Raw genomic sequence first — 7,041 nt, 5'->3', positions numbered from 1 at the left:
CAAAAATTTATCTCAAAAACATTCAAAACGAATACCTTTTAAGCGAAGAGCGTCCTCATCTCTCTTATTTGTTCGTTATAGTTCGAGGATAGGTGAAATCCAACGCAGGTAACAGCTAGAATATAGTTGTCGTGCTTTCTCGGCGCGCAAATGACGGCGTTCATAGATCTTAAAAGTTTTGGATTAGCCCCTGATGTTCATGCATTTTCAATAACTTTTCATTTGCTGCAGTGGACACCAACTCAACACTCCTCCCTTGCACAATGAGAACAATGTGATGCTGCACACAGGACACGAGAAGTCATACAATCATTCTCTCTATATCACAGAAAACGCACGGGACATCGCTCGCCACGTGCTCCTCCGGCTGTGCCTTCCACCCCCCCCGCACTGAGACCCTCTCCTTTTCACGCTAGCCTTGGCTTTTTAGTAACGTCACTCTGCCACTCGCCTCCTGGCTACCTCACTTCACTCGCTCTAGGGACAATCTAACACCTCTCCCTAAACACCTTTTCTTCTTGGCGTTCTATTTTGAGTCTTGGTGGGGTTACTTGCAAATAAAGAAAGCTGCTACAACAGCCAAATAAACATAGTGGCTTCAAAGTCCTGGCTTGGAAATTTTGTTTCATATTTCGAACGTCTTCATATATGGCATCAGAACATCGTGACAAATCAGGCCTCATATCAACCTAAGCGTTTAATTCAAAGTTGATCTTATTTCTTACCAGTTGAAAAAAATTTTGTTCGCTTAGCTTCTCAGTTCATCTCGCGGTTTCACATAAGGCTTCCATATTCATCTATGAATAGCAACAGAAGACAATCTTTATATTCGAACACGAGTACCCAAATTGGAACACGGGAGATGCTAACATACCTGATATCATACACTCTAAGACTGAAGACGCGAATCCCCAGCTAGAAATAGCCAGTAGCCACTTGCTTCGGTGCTCGGCTCCTCTCAGAAAATGAACGCGCTGGCTTTTGGGCCGCCAGGACACTTTTTCCGACAGGACGGAACCAAGCTGCGCAGGATATTCATAGGCGGTGCAACTTCTCCTTCAACGCGACAAAAATAAGTGAGAAAAGGAAATTTTTATTTTCTGGCGCAACCACCTGCCGCAAAATTTCGTTTGAGATGACGGTACTACAAATTAAGGAAAGATGTATAGTTATTCTTTTTTGCCTCGTAGAGGCCTGTGGCAAGAACACGATTGCGGTCTTCGTTTCGAAACATCAAAATCTTCACCGCATATTGATGGCTGAATTTCATACACCCCTTCGTCTTTTCAGCGTAGATTTAGACGAAACGGATATGGGTAACTCGTATGCTTCTTTGTGGTAGCATGGACTCAGTGCCCTGCAATTGGGATGGGGAACCGGGGTAAAAAAATGTGAATCTTGGGTAATTTTTATAATTGATTTTAGAAAGCCGGTAATAAACAATGAAAACCGAGAGTCCGTTTCCTATTTAAGGCGGCCGGAAAAAATTACAGCTGTTGATTGATAAAGAAATTTTTTTCAGTCTCCCGCGTGCCTCTCAAGACTTGGATGTTTTCTCTAAGCGGCCAAGCCTGGTAAGATGAAAATCGAAAGCCTTTTCCTTCGGCTACCCTGAAAAAATTGTTTCTGTTGTGATCTTTGCTGTGCATTATTTCTGGTGGCTTCTTACCACAACTTAGCTATGTAAAATAGATATGTTGTCGTGGGCTGCTGATGTTTAGGCTCTAGTCGGCTTAAGAGTAAATCCAAAGCGAGGTAACCAGACAACACACAATTTGATGTCTGCAGTAGATGATCTAGGACTGTCTAGAATGATCTCAAAAATTTGCTCCCTAATCTCTACGCTTTGCATTACATGGGAACTGTGCGAACTTGCTAATTTCGCGCAGAGAATTGAGTGTGGTTTATATATATATTTATTACGAAGCGCTGAAAGCATTTGTAAGAGTAAAGCTCGCCGTTTCAGAGCGCACGCTTTTTAGTGGAGGCATTCCGCAGGCAACCAGCTGATGCAGCCGGCATTTGTTCCCGCCCATTTTAAAAAGGGCACCTACTAACTTCCCAAGCAACACAAAAAGTATGGTGGAGTTGTCATAATAAAAACGTAAACCAATAAGCTCCTGCCTATGCCACTACGTAAAACAGGCTTTCCCAAGCAACACAGGTAATCGGCCCAATATTGCAACAGGATGGTCCCATCCTTGTCCTTTGCAGGGCCGGCCTTTTTCAATACGGCTCCAATGTTGGGCCAATTACCTGTGCTGTTTGGGTAAAGTTAGCGCCGGCATGCGATGGGGTTGCGCAGCGTTCGCAGACAGTGATGCGTACACAGAGTGAGGTCGAGGGACGCCGATTGCATGGTAGAGGGTGAAGCTAAAGACGATCGCGTAACATGAGCATAAGGCACTGGCTAATTATCCGACGTTAGACGATCGTCGAGTGGTATATAATAAAGATAGCGTAAGGAAGAATGACTGCGACAGGAGAATTGGCGGTCGGTGGCAAGGGTCTAGCGTAGACCGAGGGGATGCACATGAGGAAGCTTAAGAACAATACCGGGCACCGGTGGCAGCGGCGCTAGGATGTGGAGGTAGGCCCGAATCGCATCACTGCTGAGCGGGAATGGACAAAACAAAGGCGGCAATTTAAAGCTAGAGCGTGTGGCTCAAGCACAATCCGTTTCTGATTGATGAAGATAAGTAATTGATTCCTGTGTGTTGAAGATCAGCCTGTGCCGCATTGTAAAATACATCCAGCACTGGAAGCTGTATATTGCGCACTGCATTCGCTTAGCTACCACTTTACATTTTATAGCACATATATTGGTTATCGTTTCCATTTCATGCCACAGTAAAACAAGCACATCATGTGAATCATTTTGAGAGGCGATAACCACCCACAAAATCAATTATGTGCTAATTGGGCGGATGCTCAGTCGAGCGGCAGTTGCCAAAACACTCGTTTTCGTCCCATGACACTAGATCACCGCCAAGCCATGAAGAGACCGACTACTTGCTACTACGTCAATTTATTGGATAGTAGGAAAGGTGGAGGCGCGTTATGAATAAGCGGTTGTCTAAGTCAAAAGTAATACTAAGCATTTCTGATGCATGGAAGCTCCCTGTTATATGATATGCAAATCATTTCAAAATACAGTATAAAATTACTTGGCTGCTTAGCATGCGACACGACTGGAACCGCTTTTGACTTCTTGTTTATCAAATATTGTTTTGTTACAGCTGTCAACATCAGCGAGACGTACAGTGGGCTTGATTTTCATCCAGGTAAGTATTACAAGCATCCACACTAATCTGCGTTCATAATTTAGAGTGAGATATGTATTTAAGGACATTCTTTTTCATATGCAGATTTGCAACATTAAACTGGAAATGTAACTGAAGTGAGTATTAATAATTCGTCTGTGTCTGGAGATCAGGACAGGCTAGCGGTTTCAACAGAGAAATTTTTGAAGAGGAATATGCGACACGAGTATTTTAGAGGGTGAAAAGCGTTTTTACAAGAAAGTGCATCATTTAGCGAACCACTGTTGTTAGGCGGCAAGAATTTAAGGCTGTGTCCCGGACGTACTGTTGAGGACAAAAGTCTGCAGGACGCGCGAAAAGAAATCTTCGTGATAAGAGCTGTGTTTTTGAGCGATTACCTCATTTAGCTACTGCACATCATAGTGTGTACCAACATTTAAATGCACAAGATTTCTCTCGAGCGAACGGCTAATGACAGAAGTATGAACTTGGAGGAACCCGCGTCCTTCGGACTTTCCTACCTCGTAGTAAATTTTGTGTATTCAACATGGTAAAAAATCGAGTCAAGTGTGGAATTTCCTAACTGCTGAAGCTCACTTGATTGCTTTCACAGTACACCTTTACAGGGGAAAAGGGCGCGGTCTAGTGAGTTCAAAGCGCAAAAACAAATCTCCACCCTCTAAAGGGTAGCCTGCCACCAACTTGCACCTCCCTTCACCCGCCGCCACCATCCACAAGGCCATCTCTCGCCACCCACCTACATTCACCTTCTACAAGGTGCGATTACCTTCCAGCCAACCTCATTCAAACTCCATCCTGTGACAGACGAGAGGCATCCACCAGCAGCCGCATACACCCCGCAAAAGGACAGGAAGCTCCAGAACAATAGAGTTGAGACATATCCAATTTGAAAGAAGCAATAGATTCCCCATAATATTAAAAGCAAAAGTGTAAACTGATATAAAGATTCAATACTATCCTCCTATAACAGGTATGTAGCATACCATAGTTTTATCGATCTTCCTTTATTTTTTTCAATTACTTCGCTCCGTTCTGCTCTGCGGTGTTCATTTAGTGAGGCTATTAAGTGTATTTTTGCCGTCGTTATATTCTGACAGAAAAAGACTTGTTTTTGAGGAATACTCTTGTATTGCTTGTTTCCAGATCTAACATTCATGTCTTGTCTCTAACAAAGATTTATTTGCTTGGGGCAGGTCATTACTGATTTAATATCAGTGCCGGGCTATTACTCAGTAGGCGTTACATCGGCAGATATTTCGATGTCATAGAAAGGGACGGCGACATGGCAACCTGCCTCTTATCAGCCGGCCGCTGCTGCGTGAGCACATTTAGCGCGCATAAGAACCAACAAACCAATAAACCGTTAAGATATAAGCAGAGTGCTGTTAAATGCAGACTTGAAGAATAACTGAGAGGTTCAGAAAGAAAACCAAATGCATTCAATAAAAAAGGACTTGTACTTACTACACAGTTGTACCGGAGCCTGCCCAATCATACATGAATCAGATTTTTTTTTTTCAATTAGGGTGGTTGGTAATTGCTGTGTAATTATAGAGTTTCAATGTAATTTTGGTGACCTCGCTAACACTGCCAACATTTGATGTTCCGCGTTGAATCCGCTATTATATCTTTAAATGCCGTCTTCATGAATTTTTGAGAATTATTGAGGCATGGTTTCATAATTTATTTCTAAGGATTAATAGCGGCCATACTTTCTGTAATTGCCCGTTTCAAGCAAGAGAACAAACATTTCAATGATATCCGCTGGCTGGTGGCACTGCCTCAGTTATGATACAATTACAAAATACTGATAGCCGGTTCAGCAGCAGTATCGCCATTTTTGGAGAATTCATTATGTCTGATAGACTTACCATCCCTAGTGTGGACCGACCTTTTGCTTCTTGGACACCTCGATTCTCGTTGGAGGTTAAACCTTCTGACGTTACAGACCACTTTTGCTGAAGCATTAACAGCACACGGTGCCTTTGAGCGCTCTGTCCTTAAGGGCAAGTCACGGAGCAAAGCGGGATGTTCGCCATGTTCACTGTGAGCAGGCTGCAGAGTCTGCGCAAAATTCCCAAATGCCACAGCCCGTGACCGCTATAAAAGAGAAAGGTAATCACGAAAATTTAAATGTTACCTTGTATCCGCAATGCTTCACAGAGTTTAACCAAGATGTATTCCAAGTGCATGGTGCACAGTGTTTCTATATCTTCTTAACGATGTAACGCGCAATTATCGGTATGGGTATGAAGCAACAATTATTTCAGTGTGAGGTGTAGTGAAGTATTTTAGAGCATGTAAATTATTTATTGTTCCTTTAATACGATGAAGATTAGAATGCGCTTCAACCATTCGTTCAGAGAGCATCCAACGTCTCTTTTGACTGCAGTGTATGCAGCGTTATACCATACAGCGCTCTTCATTTTTTTCACGTCGACAGAACTATATCAAGTAAAAATACTGAAATAAAACTAAACTTCACAAGTTGATGCCTGTTTTTTTTCTAGGTTACTGGGGCACGCATGATGCAGCAGTGAATGGCTTCACTTGAGAAGAAGCTACAGTTGAGCTGTGCTACAATGAATCCGTCTAATGAACTGGACGATTCGGTTTATTGAATTCAATCAGCGCGAAATTTCATCGTTTCACTCTGAACTGCTTTGGTTGTTCTTAGGCTCCGTTTGCAAGAGCATATACCGCAGCAGATCTTAAAGTCAGTGGGAAGCTAATCCTTCCTGCTCTTTTCCAAGTTGTACTTTATTGTGTTTCCATGTCAAAAGATTCGATATCAGCACATCGGCAGGATGAGAGAGGCACCTTTCTCATTAGTGTGTTCAGTGAAGTTTACGTAGATGTCCCCAATTTTGCTTTCTTTATAATTATTTTCACATTAAGGATGTAAAATAACATAATTTCTTTTGTTCCTGATAGATTCACATGGTTGTCCACACATGCCTCAAGAATGTTATAACTACTGCCAATACTTTCTGGGCTACCCGCGGGGAGGCCAGTGCGACTTCCTCTTGCCTGCATATTGCATCTGCAACGTTGAAGGCTCTGCGGGCTGATAGTGGTAGGGTAAACATCTTTCGCTTTTCGTCCTCAACCTCGCCGTGCACTTGATTGTATGACCTCCATTAAAATGAAGTTTCCTACTGGCCTTAAATATTCTTTCTTTAGCTACACTTGCACCCACAGTGGCACAGCTGATCTGCATTTTTGATTTCTTTATTTGGCTTTTTTTCTTCGTGGCTATGTTCTGCCTCAACGCCGAACCGAATCTTTTACTACTACTGGCCACATCAATCTCTCAACCACTCTGCATTTCCACGTCTCCTTCTTTCTCCTTATAGCCAAAACTAGAGCATGTTCTATTTAAGCGCTACTGAGTTTCGGTCTCTCCACTTTCCACCACTATTTTCGTTTCCATACCTTAGTGAATTGCCAGTATTTAATCTCCAAGCCTCTTCTCGATCGTTCAACCTGCAACATCTGTGACGCACGCGGCAGCTACCGCTATTCTACTTTTGAAATCTTTTTCCTCTTTCGGAATTGTGTTAACAGCTGCCCTGCACACATGATAGTTTAAAACCTACTGTACATACCATGAACGCTTTATCACTTCCCGAACTGTGGTGTATATCGCGACAGCATTAGAGTTTATGTAAGCAGAGAAATCCTGTGTCTAACATCACAAAATTTGCTGATTAGACGAAAGTGGTCGCGTGACGTTGTGACGTGATCACAATGTGCT

The 7,041-nt window shown here is 42.8% G+C and overlaps 1 long non-coding RNA gene across 1 annotated transcript; it reads left to right on the top strand.

The window, feature by feature from the left end:
* Positions 1-3,260: 3,260 nt before the first annotated feature.
* LOC144134876 (uncharacterized) lies at positions 3,261-6,447 on the top strand. Its single transcript, XR_013315286.1, has 4 exons — positions 3,261-3,284; positions 3,369-3,400; positions 5,233-5,399; positions 6,219-6,447. It is a non-coding gene; the product is annotated as an uncharacterized LOC144134876 (long non-coding RNA).
* The last annotated feature ends 594 nt before the right edge of the window (positions 6,448-7,041 follow it).

The sequence above is a fragment of the Amblyomma americanum genome, chromosome 5, assembly GCF_052857255.1.
Source record: "Amblyomma americanum isolate KBUSLIRL-KWMA chromosome 5, ASM5285725v1, whole genome shotgun sequence".
Classification (NCBI taxonomy): Eukaryota; Metazoa; Arthropoda; class Arachnida; order Ixodida; family Ixodidae; genus Amblyomma; species Amblyomma americanum.
This window is presented reverse-complemented; position numbering and strand designations above follow the sequence as displayed.